The 19,222-nt window shown below is 46.2% G+C and overlaps 2 pseudogenes; both read left to right on the top strand.

Moving 5' to 3' along the window:
* Positions 1-19,222, top strand: part of LOC139380649 (melanophilin-like) — a 126,164-nt pseudogene that overhangs the window by 59,167 nt on the left and 47,775 nt on the right.
* Positions 6,457-13,237, top strand: LOC139380926 (piggyBac transposable element-derived protein 4-like; annotated as a pseudogene).

The following is a 19,222-nucleotide window of genomic DNA, read 5'->3' as shown; positions in this document are numbered from 1 at the left end:
GAGAAAAAGCAGTCCGATATGCTCTGGGTTGAATCGCGCTGTGCAGACTGACAGGAGTTGTCCGGGCTGAGGTTAGCTGATGACCGCTAGCAGTGGCTAACTGACTTAGTTAGCTGGCTAGCTTCTGTTGGGGGTTCCCGTTCTAAAGTATAGAAAATAGCAGATCCATACCACATTGGGTGAAGCGGGTTGCGGGAGAGTAGGTTGAAATTGAGGTTAGAAATACACTGCTCAAAAGAACACTAAAATAACACATCCTAGATCTGAATGAATTAAATATTCTTATTAAATACTTTTTTCTTTACATAGTTGTGCATAATGTGCTGACAACAAAATCACACAAAAATTATCAATGGAAATCAAATTTATCAACCCATGGAGGTCTGGATTTGGAGTCACACTCAAAATTAAAGTGGAAAAATACACTACAGGCTGATCCAACTTTGATGTAATGTCCTTAAAACAAGTCAAAATGAGGCTCAGTAGTGTGTGTGTGGCCTCCACGTGCCTGTATGACCTCCCTACAACGCCTGGGCATGCTCCTGATGAGGTGGCGGATGGTCTCCTGAGGGATCTCCTCCCAGACCTGGACTAAAGCATCCGCCAACTCCTGTACAGTCTATGGTGCAATGTGGCGTTGGTGGATGGAGCGAGACATGATGTCCCAGATGTGCTCAATTAGATTCAGGTCTGGGGAACGGGCGGGCCAGTCCATAGCATCAATGCCTTCCTCTTGCAGGAACTGCAGACACACTCCAGCCACATGAGGTCTAGCATTGTCTTGCATTGGGAGGAAGCCAGGGCCAACCGCACCAGCATATGGTCTCACAAGGGGTCTGAGGATCTCATCTCGGTACCTAATGGCAGTCAGGCTACCTCTGGCGAGGACATGGAGGGCTGTGCGGCCCCCCCAAAGAAATGCCACCCCACACCATGACTGACCCACCGCCAAACCGGTCAAGCTGGAGGATGTTGCAGGCAGCAGAACGTTCTCCACAGCGTCTCCAGACTCTGTCACGTCTGTCACATGTGCTCAGTGTGAACCTGCTGTCATCTATGAAGAGCACAGGGCGCCAGTGGCGAATTTGCCAATCTTGGTGTTCTCTGGCAAATGCCAAACGTCCTGCACGGTGTTGGGCTGTAAGCACAACCCCCACCTGTGGACATCGGGCCCTCATACCACCCTCATGGAGTCTGTTTCTGACCGTTTGAGCAGACACATGCACATTTGTGGCCTGCTGGAGGTAATTTTGCAGGGCTCTGGCAGTGCTCCTCCTGCTCCTCCTTGCACAAAGGCGGAGGTAGCGGTCCTGCTGCTGGGTTGTTGCCCTCCTATGGCCTCCTCCACGTCTCCTGATGTACTGGCCTGTCTCCTGGTAGCGCCTCCATGCTCTGGACACTACGCTGACAGACACAGCAAACCTTCTTGCCACAGCTCGCATTGATGTGCCATCCTGGATGAGCTGCAATACCTGAGCCACTTGTGTGGGTTGTAGACTCCGTCTCATGCTACCACTAGAGTGAAAGCACCGCCAGCATTCAAAAGTGACCAAAACATCAGCCAGGAAGCATAGGAACTGAGAAGTGGTCCGTGGTCACCACCTGCAGAACCACTCCTTTATTGGGGGGGTCTTGCTAATTGCCTATAATTTCCACCTGCTGTCTATTCCATTTGCACAACAGCATGTTAAATTTATTGTCAATCAGTGTTGCTTCCTAAGTGGACAGTTTGATTTCACAGAAGTGTGATTGACTTGGAGTTACATTGTGTTGTTTAAGTGTTCCCATTATTTTTTTGAGCAGTGTATAAACAATATATACGAAGAAAAAATAAATATACACGGGACACGACAAGACAAAGACGTCTGACTGCTACACCATCTTGGATAAATGAATGATGGTGTTGGAGTCGTGCCTGGCCATGCAATCATGAGTGAACAAGGGGTACAGGAGGGGGCTGAGCACGCCTCCCTGAGGGGACCCTGTGTTGAGGATCAGCTTGGCGGATGTGTTGTTACCTACCCTTACCACCTTGGGGCAGCCGTCAGGAAGTCCAGGATCCAGTTGCAGAGTGAAGTGTTTAGTCCCAGGGTCCTTAGCTTATTGATGAGCTTTGAGGGCACTATGGTGTTGAACGCTGAGCTGTAGTCAATGAACAGCATTCTCACATAGGTGGTCCTTCTATCCAGGTGGGAAAGGGCAGTGTGGAGTGCAATAGAGACTGTATCATCTGTGGCACTGTTGTGGCGGTATGCAAATTGGAGTTTGTCTAGAGTTTCTGAGATGATGGTGTTGATGTGAGCCATGACCAGCCTTTCAAAGCACTGCATGGCGACAGACTACGGGTCGGTAGTCATTTAGGCAGGTTACCTTAAGTGTTCTTGGGCACAGGCACTCTGGTGATCTGCTTAAAACATGTTGCTATTACAGACTCGGACAGGGAGAGGTTGAAAATGTCAGTGAAGACACTTGCTAGTCCATGTCCATTTAGCCTATGATTTAAACCTAATTTTGTTGTTGCAATTGAAGTGATAGTGAATACTTCTGTTTTCATGTTTATGATTCACAACTTTAGCATGATCTTACCAGCATTTCCTGCTTTGGTTACCTTGGGAAAGATAGAGAGGGAGAGCACCCTCAAGTGGTGTGAGCAGAACAAGTCATTTGAATGACTCAGGGAGACATGAGCCGTGTAGTTGGGTGAAATGCTTATTTCCTCTTATGTACTGTTAATTTCTGAAACAACTCAAATCCAACCTTCAAGAGCCTCAGTTTAGCATATGGTGATCCTTTGTTATTCCAAAAAAGGAAATGTGACACCATCTCCCATAAATGACCACAGCAACAAACTTATGGTGATATTTCCATCATATAGTGATATTTACTCAGGGAACGTCGTCCTCATTGTCATTCAACGTATGGCAGCCCACCCAAACCATGGGAATAATGCATTTGCATGGCCTGCATAATATCTGTCATTTAGCAAATACTTTTATCCTTGGCATTGCAAGTGCTGTGTTTTACCAACTGAGCCTTATTGACTCATACAGTATTGGAAAGAAGAACAAACATCTGTTGTCACATTCAGTAAAAGGATCATCTTCCTAAAAAACATGTCAGCATGGTAATGCTTATTGGACCAATGCTAACCCCACTAGGGTACACATTAAGAGGAAAGGTTGTATTCCAGGTATAAGGTTCTCTATCTTGAGCTCCCTCAAGAGCTCTGGAGGGGATCAGAGCTCTTGAGTGTGTCTCAGTAGTTCTCATTAGTGGAGAGTTGCCACTACTCACCGCCTTTACCCATCTTTGGTGTCCTCCCTGTCTCCTCTCCTCTCTCCTGGTTCTATGTGTGATGATGTCTTTATCTCTACTCTTTTGAAGATGAAAACGACCAAGCGACTGCTCACTGTGCACCCCGTCGACTTCGGTCTGGACCTTAACTACTCCACCCACTCTCTGTCTCGACAAGAATCCTGTCAGGTACTGACTGGAAGAGAAAGTCCTCTGTCTCCCTTTGACTCTCTCATAGCCCTGGCTTGTAAAAATAAAAAGGTACACCCATATAACCACACAATACATACGTAAATACATACACAGACACACATGTTTGTTTTACTATCCTTGTGGGGACCAAACAATTGATTCCCATTTAAAAAATCATATTTTCCCTAACACTAATTGTAACCCTAACCCTAATCCCTATGCCTAAAATTGTTTCAATTTTACTTGTTTTACTATTCTTGTGGGGACTTCTGGTCCCCACAAGGATAATAAAACCAAACACACACACACACACACACACACACACACAGAGTAGTGTCTTTCTTGGCATTAACTTTAATCCAGTAACTATATTCAATTGGCCATATTTCTAGATCTATTGTTTTATTCATGCAGTCTAGTCAGCATGGTTCCTCTGGTTTCGCTTTCAAAGTGGACAATAATTCTTAACTGTGAATGTTGAGTTGCGCTATCAAGTCTGGAACACATTTGAGCTTGATTCAATAAAACAATCACATTGTACCAGCCAGATACCCTAGGGGAGGCTCAAAATATCTCCAGACCAATCTAAACTACTTGACTTTATGTGCTAGGGCTAACATGGCATTTTTGTGTGCAACAGGTCTTCACTTTGTAAATACAAGGGATTGTAAGAAGGTAGTTTAGTTTATTGTCAATTAGTTATTGTAACTGTTGTTAATAGGCTTGGGCCGTATACCGTATATATCAAATGTTATTAGTCACATGCACCGAATACAACAGGTGTAGTAGACCTTACAGTGAAATGCTTACTTAAGAGCCCCTAACCGATACGGATAAGAATAAGAGATAAAAGTAACAAGTAATTAAAGAGGAGCAGTAAAAAATAACATTATATACAGGGGGGTGCCGGTACAGAGTCAATGTGGAGGAGCACCGGTTAGTTGAGGTAGTATGTACATAGAGTTAATTAAAGTGACTATGCATAGATGAAAACAGAGAGTGGCAGTGATGTGGAAAGGGGAGGGGGCAATGTGAATTGTCTGGGTAGCCATTTGACTAGATGTTCAGGAGTCTTATGGCTTGGGGGTAGAAGCTGTTTAGAAGTCTCTTGGACCTAGACTTGGCGCTCCGGTACTGCTTGCCATGTGGTAGCAGAGAGAACAGTCTATGACTAGGATGGCTGGAGTCTTTGACAATTTTCAGGGCCTATATACCTGGGTATTTGAAATAGCCAGGGGATGGTTTTTCAATAACATTAAAAGTTTTTATTTGTTCAATATGTTGTTGTATTTGTAGCTACTTTTTAAGTAAATACCTGGTGTCAACTTGTGCAATACATTAGGAGATAAAGCAGATCACATTCTTCATTTCAACTGTCACATTATTTTACATTATGAAGCTTACTATAATTCCCCAGAACAATTGAACCAGTCATATGTTTGTAAATAGCACAAAGGGTGAAAGCGGGGAGCGGGTGAGTCCAGCTGTGTATTGGCAGGGGACATGATTTATATTGAAAGTCAACAGTGTTTTTTTTTGCTTCAATAGACTGATCAGGAAAGTGCAACTATAGTTTTCCTTCACAGAAAATACATTAGTGCAACACATTTGACAGAAAACAACTTCATTTTCATTAAATGACAACAGAAATGCAAAGTTATTTGGCTGGCAGCCACACATGTAGCCTAATTGAGCTTGCAAAAACGATGCATGGCCATCATTTTTCTGTTTATCATAGAAGTAATGTAGCCAGCTGCATGTCCTAATATTTTGTTTAAAGTTCATCTGGAATTTTACCAGAGAAAAGTAGGCTGGCTACACCGAGAAAAAAGTAGGCCTACCAAATAGAAGATAAAAGCTACAAAACCAGTCAGAGCGGGCTGTCTGCTGATAGAATACCCATTCAGTGAATTCTCATCCAAGTGGGGAGAAGTGCAACAGATGCACAAAGTTAGTCTGATGCAGAGCAGAAATTACAATAAGAAGCATTTTAGATCAGCGTTTACAAAGCTCAGTAATGGATTTCTTACTCGTTTTATATTTTTTCCCGTGTGAAAAATTAAGAATTATGCATTAACACAACTCCTAAGTTTAACTTGCTAGTTATCTAAGTAAGTTACTGACTGAATAAGGTGATGGGGCATCATATTGTGTAAGCTTTCTCCTGTGTTTGAGAAGTCAAAGTTATCTATACAGCTGCCACTGACATCTTTTGATTTGCTTGCCTTTTTTTCTCTCCATTCTCAGCCTGTCCATTCCTCCCCCATCTGCTCCAAGCAGAGCAGGCAGGCCAATTGCCCTAGGGACTCCAGACAGACACAGAGTGTACACATGCTACTTCAGAGCAGATAAGCTTGCTTCAAAACTTTCAGCAAAAATGACATTTGGTAACTCTTACCTATATATGTACAACTTTATGAGCTAGATTGCCTGTCTCTGTAAATAGTTTATTTTCGTTTGTGCTCATTAGCACATATATATAACTTGTGCTAATTTTGTTAGCATTCTAGGAAGATACCCAAAGGTATGTTTAGTTTCTTGGCGCCCCCTTGTGTACTAAACCGGTAATACCATACATCTCAGAATGAGATGTATGTCGATTTAAACTGAAATGTGATTCGGTGAATTCAAAGACTTTTGGTGCCACACTTCATCAAATCAAATCGAATCAAATTGTATTTGTCAAATGTGCTGAATACAACAGGTTAACCAACAATAAGAAAAATACGTGTTAAGCAAGTATTTACTAAAATAAACTGGGGAGAAAGTATATATATATATATATATATATATATATATATATATGTACATATATATATATATATATATATGTACATATATATGTACATATAAAAAATGTAATAAAAGTAAAGAAGAAAAATAACAAATAATTAAGTATCAACAATAAAATAACAGTAGGCTAAATACAGGGGCTACTGTATATACAGGGTGTACCGGTACAGAGTCAATATGCGGGGGGGAACAGGACAGTCGAGGTAATTGAGGGAATTATCCATGGATAAACAGATAGTCTTAGTGCTCTACACTGAACAAAAATATAAATGCAACGATTTCAAAGATTTGACTGAGTTACAGTTCATGTAATGAAATCAGTCAATTGAAATACATTCATTAGTCCCTAATCTATGGATTTCACATGACTGTTGGTCACAGATACCTTATAAAAAATCTGAAAATAGTTAGTATCTGGTGTGACCAACATTTGCCTTATGTAGTACGACACATCTCCTTCGCATAGAGTTGATCAGGCTGTTGATTGTGGCCTGTGGAATGTTGTCCCGCTATTCTTCAATGTTTGTGCGAAGTTGCTGAATATTGGCAGGAACTGGAACACGCTGTCATACACGTCTATCCAGAGCATCCCAAACATGCTCAGTGGGTGACATGTCTGGTGGGTATGCAGGGCATAGAATAACTGGGACATTTTCAGCTTCCAGAAATTGTGTACAGATCCTTGCGACATGGGGGTGTGCATTATCATCCTAAAACATGAGGTGATGGCGGCGGATGAATGGCATGAAATGGACCTCATGATCTCTTTGTGCATTCAAATTGCTATCTATAAAATGCAATTGTGTTAATTGTCCATAGCTTATGCCTGCTCATACCATAACCCCACCGCCACCACTTGTTCACAAAGCTCCTCAGTTGGTGGGCCTGGCTGCCAAGGGGCTGCACCTCTGCCAGTCATGTGAAATCCATAGATTAGGGATCTGCAGTGAAGAGAATCGTCGCGTTACAACTTTGTCAATTTGGGATTTTATAAGCAAAATAGAAAAGGACATTCTTGAAGAAACTTTGGACTCAACTGGCTAAAAGTATTTCAATGGTACTCGTTGAGTAGATGTCAAAAGTTTGGACACCTACTCATTAAGGGTTTTTCTTTATTTTTACTATTTTCTACATTGTAGAATCATAGTGCAGACATCAAAACTATGAAATAACGCATATGGAATCATGTAGTAACCAAAAAAGTGTTATTATAAGCAGGTGGGACGGTAGGGTCCCACCTGGCCAACATCCGTTGAAATACAAACATTTTACAACCAAGTAAAGGAATTACAAACGTCAGAAATAGCGATAAAATTAATCAATCACTTACCTTTGATGATCTTCATATGGTTTCAGTCACAAGAGACCCTGTTACACAATAAATGTTTGTTTTGTTCGATAAAGTCCCCCTTTATGTCCCAAAAACTCTGTTTTGTTGGTGCGTTTTGTTCAGTAATCCACTGCTCTCAGGCGGTCACGACAGCCTGAATGGTATCAAATACATCAAATCTCATTCCATTTGCTCCTTTCCTGGACATTTATTATGAGCCGTCCTCCCCTCAGCAGTCTGCTGTGTGTTCGACATTGTCTTAAGCTGAGCCACACTGGCTGTGTTTACACAGGCAGCCCAATTCTGATATTTTTTCCACTAATTGGTTTTAATTTGTAGGACTGACCCCATTTAGTCAACTGGTCGATTGTTTGGTTTTGGTCGACTGATATTTTTTTATTCGAATAGTGGCTAATATGTTTATAAAAACTATGGCACACTAGACACCTGTCTGATTCACGCCTGTCTGAGTGGACTAATCTCTTGCAGAGGCCACGTGGATGGTACACCAGTCAAATCAAATGTTATTTGTCACATTCACCTTACAGTGAAATGCTTACTTACATCCCTTAACCAACAATGTAGTTAAGAACAATACCTTAAAAAACAAGAAATAAAAGTAACAAATAATTAAAGTGCTGCTAGTTTGCCTGCCCCGGTCTGCTAACTGCTAGCCCCTGCTAACTGCTTGCTTGCAAACCCGGTCTGCTAACTGCTAGCTTGCCAGCCCCAGTCTGCTAACTGCTAGCTTGTTTAGCCCCGGCCTACTAACTGTTAGCTTGTTATCATCGGCCTGCTAACTGTCTGAATCTCCGTGTCCCCAGTCATCCCAACCACTCACTGGACCCATATGTTCACTTGGCTACGCATGCCTCTTTCTAATATCAATATGCCTCGTTCATTACTGTCCTGGTTAGTGATTACTGTCTTATTTCACTGTAGAGCCTCTAGCCCTGCTCAATATGCCTTAACCAACCTTGTTGTTCCACCTCCTACATATGCGATGACATCGCCTGGTTTAAACGTCTCTAGAGACTATATCTCTCTCATAATTTCTCAATGCCTAGGTTTACCTCCAACGTACTCACATCCTACCTTACCTTTGTCTGTACACTATGCCTTGAATCTATGCTATCGTGCCCAGAAACCTGCTCCTTTTACTCTATGTTCCGAAGGTGCTAGACGGCCAGTTCGTATAGCATTTAGCCGTACCCTTATCCTACTTCTCCTCTGGTGATGTAGAGGTTAATCCAGGTCCTGCAGTGCCTAGCCCCACTCCCACTCTCTAGGTGCTCTCATTTGTTGACTTCTGTAACCGTAAAAGCCTTGGTTTCATGCATGTTAACATTAGAAGCCTACTCCCTCAGTTTGTTTTACTCACTGCTTTAGCACACTCTGCCAACCCAGATGTCTTAACCGCTAACTATAACATTTTCCGCCAAGATAGAACTGCCAAAGGGGCATGTGTTGCAATCTCCTGCAGAGATAGTAATACAGAACTCTGCAGGCTATCCAAGTCTGTACCCAAACAATTTGAGCTTCTACTTCTAAAAATTCACCTTTCCAGAAACAAATCTCTCACTGTTGCCTCTTGCTATAGACCTCCCTCTGCCCCCAGCTGTGCCCTCGATACCATATGTTAATTGATTGCCCCCCATCTATCTTCGGAGTTTGTGCTACTAGGTGACCTAAACTGGGACATGCTTAACACCCCAGCCATCCTACATTCTAAGCTTGATGCCCTCAATCTCACAGAAATTATCAATGAACCTACTAGGTACAACTCCAAATCCGTAAACACGGGCACCCTCAGATGTCATCCTAACTAACTCGCCCTCCAAATACACCTCTGCTGTTTTCAATCAAGATCTCAGCAATCACTGCCTCATTCCCTTCATCCGTAATGGGTCTGCGACCAAACGACCTCCCCTCATCACTGTCAAACGCTCCCTAAAACATTTCTGCGAGCAGGCCTTTCTAATCGACCTGGCCAGGGTATCCTGGAATGACATTGACCTCATCCCGTCAGTAGATGATGCCTGGCTATTCTTTAAAAGTGCCTTCCTCACCATCTTAACCCTCCCGTGGTCCTGGGGTCAGGGTGACCCAGGCCCTGTGTGTGGAGGGCTCCCCTTTCTGTGCTCTGCGCTCGCGGGTCAGAGTGACCCAGGCCCTGTGTGTGGAGGGCTGGCGCTCTTGCGCTGGCGGGTCAGAGCGACCGTGCCAGCCACTGGCGAGGCGTGTGCCTTCGAGCGTAGTAGAGAGTCTGCGAGTGTGGCGAGGCTGTTGCCCGGCTCCCCGCTCTGCGCTCTGTGCTCTGTGCTCTGGGCTCTGCGCTCTTGGGTCAGAGCGACTCAGCCAGCCGCTACACAGGTCCGGACGTGCCTCGCCGTGTGCTAGAGAGCAGCCGAGTGTTAGAGTCGCGCTCGTGGCTCAGAGCGACCCTGTCAGCCACTGGCGAGGCGTATGCCTTCGAGCGTAGTAGAGTGTCTGCGAGTGTGGCGAGGCTGTGCCCGGCTCCCCGCTCTGCGCTCTGTGCTCTGCGCTCTGGGCTCTGCGCTCTTCGGTCAGAGCGACTCAGCCAGCCGCTACACAGGTCCAGACGTGCTCTGCCGTGTGCTAGAGAGCAGCCGAGTGTTGTAGTTGTACTCTGCGCTCTGCGCTCGTCAGAGCAACCCAGGCCCTGTGTTTCCAGGGCTCGCGCTCTGCCCTCTGCGCTCCTGAGTCAGAGCGACCCTGTCAGCCACTGGCGAGGCGTATGCCGTTGAGCGTAGTAGAGTGTCTGCGAGTGTGGCGAGGCTGTGCCCGGCTCCCCGCTCTGCGCTCTGCGCTCTGGGCTCACCGCTCTGCGCTCTGTGGGTCAGAGCGACCCAGCCAGCCGCTGCACAGGTCCAGACGTGCTCTGCCGTGTGCTAGAGAGCAGCCGAGTGTTCTTGTTGCGCTCTGCGCTCTGTGGGTCAGAGCGACCCAGCCAGCCGCTGCACAGGTCCAGACGTGCTCAGCCGTGTGCTAGAGAGCAGCCAAGTGTTCTTGTTGCGCTCTGCGCTCTGTGGGTCAGAGCGACCCAGGCCCAGTGTTTCCAGGGCTGGCGCTCTGCGAGTCAGAGCGACCCTGTCAGCCACTGGTGAGGCGTCTGCCGCGGAGCGTACTAGAGCATCTGCGAGTGTAGCAAGGTTGTGCGCTCGCGGGTCAGAGCGACCCTGCCAGCCGCTGCACAGGTCCGGACGTGCTCCGCTGTGTGCTAGAGAGCAACCGAGTGTTCTTGTTGCGCTCGTGGCTCAGAGCGACCATGCCAGCCGCTGCACAGGTCCAGATGTGCTCCGTCGTGCGCTAGTGAGCTGCCGAGTGTTCTTGTTGCTCGGCTGGGGTGGGTCGACTGCACACGGCTACACACGAGCGCGCAAGCGAGCCTCGAGCATTTTCGGGTCTCGGTCTCCCGCGTAAGCCGGCCCGGCCGGCCCTACGTAGAGAGGATACTAATATTGTCAGCGGCACCCACCCACACCCACACCCACACACACACACACAAAGTGACCGGCGCCCCACCCGTGCCAAGTGCGCTCTTGCCCGCAGCTCAGCGGACCCGATCAGTGGAGCCGAGCGGCCATGGCCACGCGTTTTACGGCCGCGCAGGTTCTAGAACAGATCTTGTCCAGCGTGGACCAAGAAGACTACTCGGATTGCCAGGAGGAGGAGGAGGAGGAAGAGGTTTCGGAAGACGAAGACGGGGAGGAATACAACCCCGAGCGCCGCGAGGTCGATGATGCCTCTTCTCCCTCTTCTCAGGGAGAGCGACCCGAGGAAGAGCCGCCCGAGGACGAGCGCGAGGACCGCGGCGAGGAAGAGATCTCCTCGGCCCCGGACCAACGGGAGCCGCCGTTGCTGTCGAAAAACGTCAAAATCGAGTGGTCCCCCGTGGCCTACGGCCGCCGCAGCGGGGCCCTCGCGATCTGCCACGTCGGGCCGGACCAGACTCCGAGCCCCACGGCCTATGCCGCGACACAGGCCCGCGACATCGCGTCCGCCTTCCACCTGTTTGTCACACCGGCGATAGAAAGGATAATTGTGGAAATGACGAACCTGCACGGGGCCAGAAAATACGGCGACGGCTGGCGACCCACGTAACGGACCTGCGCGCCTACGTAGGGCTGCTGATCCTAGCGGGCGTCTACAGGTCCCGGGGCGAGGCCGCGGCCAGCCTGTGGGACGCCGAGAGCGGCAGGACCGTGTTCCGAGCCACCATGCCGCTCAAGGTCTTTCACAGGTACTCGAGGCTGCTGCGATTTGACGACCACCAGTCGAGACCCGCCAGACTCGCCACGGACAAACTCACGGCCATACGGGAGGTCTGGGACCTGTGGGAGGCGCGGCTGCCGGCCCTCTACAACCCGGGGCCCGACGTGACGGTGGACGAGCAACTGGTCCCGTTCAGAGGTACTGTGCTTGTGATTGCGCTTGTGCTTGCTTCGTGTGTGCGCGCGCGTGCTTATATGTCTATACAGAGAGGCAGTGCTGCCGTAGCAGCGGTACAAGCAGCGGCTGTAGCAGCGCTGGCAGTGTGTGTAACACAAAAGTTGGCCCTTGGCCCCCCGTGACACAGTAACCACACTAATGTCTTGTCCCCTTTCCAAAAGGCTGCTGTCCTTTCCGTCAGTACATCCCCAGCAAGCCGGCCAAATACGGCATCAAGTCGTGGGTGGCCTGCGACGCCAAGTCCAGCTACGCTTGGAAGATGCAAGTGTACACCGGCAAGGCGGTCGGCGGAGGCCCCGAGAAGAACCAGGGGATGCGCGTCGTCCTCGATCTGACAACGGGCCTGAGCGGTCGCAACGTCACCTGCGACAACTTCTTCACCTCCTACGACCTGGGCCAGCGGCTCCTCGAGAGGAACCTCACCATGGTGGGCACGGTGAGAAAGAACAAGGCCGAGCTCCCGCCCGCGCTGCTCGAGTCCAGGGGCAGACAGGTCCTGTCCTCCAGGTTCGCCTTCACGCCCACCGCCACTCTGGTGTCCTACCTGGCAAAGAGAAACAAGAACGTGCTACTTTTGAGCACGCTGCACACAGAGGGCCATATTAGCGATCGCCGCGACAGGAAGCCGGCCCTCATCCTAGACTACAACTGCAACAAGGGCGGCGTGGACAACCTAGACAAGGTGGTGGGCACCTACAGCTGCAGACGGATGACTGCCCGCTGGCCCCTGGTCGTCTTCCACAACATCCTCGACGTGTCCTCCTACAACGCCTTTGTCATATGGCGAGAGATCAAGCCCGACTGGATGCCTGGCAAGCGGAACAAGCGCAGGGTGTTCCTCGAGCCGCTGATCCAAAGAAGGCAGCATCTGCCCCGCACCGAAGCGGCGTCAGCGCTTGTCAAAGTCCTACAGAGTGCTACGGCGGCGGTGGCTGCGGCGCCTCGTGATCAACAGCGCGAGGGCCCCGCCACTGGCACGGCCGCTGGGCCACCGGGGCAAGTAAGAGGAAGAGGTGTCAGCTCTGCCCACCCAAGAAGGACTCCAAGACAGACACGGTGTGCTGCAGGTGTAAGAAATACATCTGCAAAGGCTGTTCACATGCCTACTGTCACACTTCCGCACATTGGGCTTTTAGCCAGGACGGGACAGGGTGACCCGGAGGACGCGGGGACTAGACACAATACCAGGACAACGGGAGGGTTAAAAAAGCATGCCCCATTCCAAAAATGTGGAACTTGGAATAGATATAGTCCTTGGTTCACTCCTGACCGGTCTGCCCTTGACCAGCACAAAAACATCCTGTGGCGTTCTGCATTAGCATCGAATAGCCCCCGTGATATGCAACTTTTCAGTGAAGTTAGGAACAAATATACACAGGCAGTTTGAAAAAGCTAGCCTTAGCTTTCCTAAAATAAATGTGCATTCTGTCGAACTCAAAAAAGTTCTGGGACACTGTAAAGTCCATGGAGAATAAGAGCACCTCCTCCCAGCTTCCCACTGCTCTGAGGCTAGGAAACACTGTCGCCACCGATAAATCCACTATAATTGAGAATTTCAATAAGCATTTCTCTACGGCTGGCCATGCTTTCCACCTGGCTACCCCTAACCCGGTCAAATGCCCTGCACTGTCCACAGCAACCCGCCAAAGCCCCCACCATTTCTCCTTCACCCAAATCCAGATAGCTGATGTTCTGAAAGAGCTACAAAATCTTGACCCCTACAAATGAGTAAGGACCCTCTCTTTCTAAAATTATCTGCCGAAATTGTTGCAACCCCTATTACTAGCCTGTTTAACCTCTCTTTCGTATCGTCTGAGATTCCCAAAGATTGGAAAGCTGCCGCGGTCATCCCCCTCTTCAAAGGGGGTGACACTCTAGACCCAAACTGCTACAGACATATATCTATCCTACCCTGTCTTTCTAAGGTCTTCGAAAGCCAAGTTAACAAACAGATTACCGACCATTTCGAATCCCACCATACTGTATACTTCTGGCCCCTCTATGGACACTGTGTTAACAACCTCCAGACGAGCTTCAATGCCATACAACTCTCTCTCCTTCCATGGCCTCCTACTGCTCTTAAACGCAAGTAAAGCTAAATGCATGCCATTCAACCAATCACTGCCCGCACCTGCTCACCCGTCCAGCATCACTACTCTGGACGGCTCTGACTTAGAATACATGGACAACTACAAACACCTAGGTGTCTGGTTAGACTGTAAACTCTCCTTCCAGCCTCACATTAAGCATCTCCAATCCAAAATTAAATCTAGAATTGGCTTCCTATATCGCAACAAAGCATCCTTCACTCATGCTGCCAAACATACCCTCGTAAAACTGACCATCCTACCGATCCTCGAATTCGGTGATGTCATCTATAAAATAGCCTCCAACACTCTACTCAACAAATTCGATGTTTTGTCACCAAAGCCCCATACACTACCCACCATTGCGACCTGTGCGCTCTCGTTGGCTGGCCCTCGCTTCATACTCATCGCCAAACCCAATGGCTAAAGGTTATCTACAAGTCTCTGCTAGGTAAAGCCCCGCCTTATCTGAGCTCACTGGTCACCATAGCAGCACCCACTCGTAGCACGCGCTCCAGCAGGTATACAGTATCTCACTGGTCACCCCCAAAGCCAATTCCTCCTTTGGCCATCTTTCCTTCCAGTTCTCTGCTGCCAATGACTTGAACGAACTGCAAAAATCTCTGAAGCTGGAAACACATCTCCCTCACTAGCTTTAAGCACCACCTGTCAGAGCAGCTCACAGGTTACTGCACGTGTACATAGTCCATCTATAATTTAGCCCAAACAACTACCTCTTCCCCTACTGCTATTTATTCATTTTTGCTCCTTTGCACCCCATTATTTCTATTTCTACTTTGCAAATTATTCCACTGCAAATCTACCATTCCAGTGCTTTACTTGCTATATTGTATTTACCTCGCCACCATGGCCTTTTTTTGCCTTTACCTACCTTATCTCACCTCATTTGCTCACATTGTATATAGACTTATTTTTCTACTGAATTATTAACTGTATGTTTTGTTTATTCCATGTGTAACTCTGTGTTGTTGTATGTGTCGAATTGCTATGCTTTATCTTGGCCAGGTCGCAGTTGCAAATGAGAACTTGTTCTCAACTAGCCTACCTGGTTAAATAAAGGTGAAATAAATAAAAACATTTAAAAGAGCAATAGTAAAATAACAATAGCGAGGCTATATAGGGGTACCAGTACAAAGTCAATGTGCAGGGGCACCGGTTAGTCAAGGTGATTGAGGTAAAATGTACTTGTAGGTAGAGTTATTAAAATGACTATGCATAGATAATAATCAGAGAGTAGCAGCAGCGTAAAATGGGGGGGGGTACCCATTTGATTAGATGTTCAGGAGTCAGTATCACCAGTAGTAGGTTTACCGTTAATTACCATAATTTCTAAGCTACAATGTTTGTTTGGTTATGGTTATTTCTGTTAATGCATTCAATATATTATTATTACAATGTTTTATTTTTTATTGTTTGTATGTTTTTGCTTTTTGTATTATTCTTAGACTCGTCTTTGTGTTTTGAGAATCTGCAGACAGAAGAATGAGGTGGTTGTGACATTACTATTGTAGTCTTCATTTTATACCTTTCAGTGCCCCTTGAGAACTGCAAGGTGTGTCCGCTCCCTCATGCTTGTGTACCCAAAATGCCCCCGCTTTGGGGTATTTGTTAGCAGGGCACTGTGGAATGACTCCAGATAACGTGATTTTTACAAAAAAGAGGGGTAGACTAAATTGATTACATGGTCTGGAAGGTATTCTGTGGTTCTCAGGCTACCTCTAAACACCTGTTACCCATAACAAACACAAACCATACAAACACTACCCAATTTCTGTTTAAACCATGCTTACTGTACATTCAGCTATTTTAACCGTTAGCTTGTAAATATTTTGTCTAAGAGCTAGGGGTTAGAAGCGCATGTTGGTGGAATCAGATTCTGTACCACCTACAACAGAGTACAGAACCATACACAATTTAGCCACCCCACTAATTGTGTTGATCTCTGTTAGACTGGCTAGCTAAGCATACCTAACATGGACATTTCAATATTGTCAGCCAATCAACCATAGATGATTTAAACACATTCATCATTGCTACCAACCCACAAACAGAGAGTGAATTGGCTATTTCAAAAATTATATTTTTAGTAATTGAGTGTTTTCCAAACAAGGGTGGAATAGTTGGCTACCAAATAAGAGTAACATTAGCTAGCTTACGTTAGCTAATGTCAGTCAAAGATAGAACAAACAAACAAACATGTTTAATATGCTGAAGGTAGCTAACAGTCTAGCAATGACTAAATTAGCAGTATCATGTCATAAGCTACCTTGATTGACTGTGTATGCCAAAATATATCTATTTGATTTAACTTAGCTGATGGCTTTCAGAGTTTAATACAGTTTAATACAGGATGTTAAGTTAGCTAACTGACCCAGCTAGGCTAGCAAGCTAGCTAACATTAGGTTGTTACATCACTTCAGAGTTGGAAATTGATTTCCCATCAGCCTGCAAATCCCTCTGATAATCTTTGGTCGCTGCATCATTTTTGATAGACGCAGGCCACTAGCAGAATCGCAGTGAAACTCTGGTAGAACGGTTAAAGGTAGCTAATTTTCGCGCTTGTTTGTAATTAGCACAGCCGGGCTCAAAACAACACAATGGCACGATGACAAACATTAGTGAAAAACAAATGTTTTCTAAAATAATCTTGCCTAGAGAATTACTGACATGGTGGTGGTGGTGATGTCTCCAGAGTCCACAGAGCAGTCTGGAGGGCGGCACACGGGAGTCCCTGACAGCCGAGGCCGACATGGCCTGCATGTTCCAGCAGATCCTGGAGGAGCAGGGTGAGAGACACTCCGAGTTCAACACGGAGGTCCTCCACAGCCGCCGGATGAGTCTGCTGGACAAGCCGGCCCGCTTCGGTGAGGACTACACCATGTGTGTTAGACGTACACCCCCACTAACATACATTACTATATACAATAGAAGAAGTGTATGTGCTCATTGATATTAGGACACAAAGTACATACATACAATGTAGCCAAGGGCCAAGCCTAAATGCCTTACCTGTTAATAGGGTTGCAAAGGGAGGGTATATTACTGTAACTTTTTAAGTTTACCGTTACACTACGAGAACTTTGGTAACGTTTACGTTTTTCAAATTCATTTTAACAGATGACATCTAGTGGCATTTTCAGGTACTTCAGATTATCACTTCTGATTATCTCTGGCCCTCTGTGTGGCCACGTAAAATATATAAAATAATACAATTTGATGATTTTTAAATGTAAAAAATGTATGACAAAGCTGTAAAACATTATCCTAAATATAAACCATCATTTTAGTGAACACCATTGGTGTTTAATATTAGGATTTCAGCATGAAATATTATTTTACAACCAATGTTTTGTTGGCAAACTGGTTGTGAAAAAAGTCAATACATTGAAGTGATGCATCTCATTGAAAACAATGGCATTGTTTATTAGATGCTTTTTTAATTAATTAGGCAATTTTTTCTTGAACCAAAACTCATGGACAATATGAACATAGATATAAAAAATGAATACTATATATGAATAACTTAAAAAATATATATATTTAAGTACAAATGACCAAAGTTACCATAGATTGCCATAGATTACTGGTAGCTTTGCAACCCTTGCTGTGCTTGATTGAGCTTTCCTGGAGCAAAATAGAATAGTCCAAAAAGTGCAAATCCAACCTATCTGGCACTCAATATGGTATTCCAGTACTCCAATACTATTTGAACCAAGAATGCACTCTGGCAAGAACGCACTCTGCTAGAAGTAGAATATAACGGATCACCCAAAAGGTACACATTATTACACTAGGTACAACATCTCTTGCTCTTTCCTACATGAACATGGATTCCGTAATAATAACTTCACTAGGCCCTCCCGTCTATGAACTCTCTATCCGGACAGACGAGGTGCCGTACCCAGAGAACTGGATGATGCGGGCACGATCCTTGTCCAGGATGAGCCAGTCTTCGTGTGGCAGTGCCAACAACGGGCACCTTCGCAGCAGCGGACAACTGTATGGCCTGGAGGACTCGGAGGAAGAGGAAGAGTACCAGCGCCAGTACCAGCGTCTGCCGTCGCGCCGACGTAGTCACAGCCACTTCTCCTCACAGGAAAGCCTCAACCACGGGGCACCGCCACAGGTAAAGGACACAGACACACTAAGGGGCTCCGCTCCGCCAGATGTATAGGACATTGGAAATGACACACCCACAAACACCATGGGACTCCAACTAGGTTTGCAGGATGTCTATAATGAATAGTTAACCATCCATTGAGACCAACCGTCTTGCCAGGATAAGTGTATGTAAGGCTGTGTCTACACAGGCAGACCAATTCTGATATTTTCCCACTAAATGGTCTTTTGACCAATCAGATCGAGTCAATAATTGGGCAAAATATCAGATTTGGACTGCCTGTGTAAACACAACCTGAGTGTTTTATCTTGCATAATCGTTGAACTCTTGTCTGGATGTTGGTTCTGTAACATAGACAGGAAGTGATCACTTGAGCTGAGTTACGTTGAGACTCTCATGCAAGCATTCACCCAGGGTCCCCACCAACACAGGGAACAACATCAGTGTGACACATGGAGTGGAGACACAGCTGTTAGAAGGGAGATATGGAGAACAGGATATTGCATCATATTCATATGTTACTACTGACTCCGACCTTTGCCGATCATAAATATTCACCCCCCCCCTGGATTTTTTAACATGTTATTGTGTTACAAAGTGGGATTAACCCTATCAGACCCAAGACTCCAGCAAAAATCGACATTTCATTTATCTGCATGTCCAACCCCTATTTAGCCTCACAACTAATTTTTCAGGACAACCAAGGCTACAAGTAGAACACAAAACAATTTGACATAAACAGTTGCATTCATCTGTTTTATTGACAAATGTGTCTGGATCTCTCAAGTGTGCTGTAAAACCGACATTTCTAATTCAAATAATATTTTTTCATAACAATGTTTATTCGGGGGGGGGGGGGGGGGGGCAGAAACGCCTTATTAAACATGTGTACTTTCATGTGCCTCAATAACA

The sequence above is a fragment of the Oncorhynchus clarkii genome, chromosome 22 (assembly GCF_045791955.1).
Source record: "Oncorhynchus clarkii lewisi isolate Uvic-CL-2024 chromosome 22, UVic_Ocla_1.0, whole genome shotgun sequence".
Taxonomy (NCBI): Eukaryota; Metazoa; Chordata; class Actinopteri; order Salmoniformes; family Salmonidae; genus Oncorhynchus; species Oncorhynchus clarkii.
This window is presented reverse-complemented; position numbering and strand designations above follow the sequence as displayed.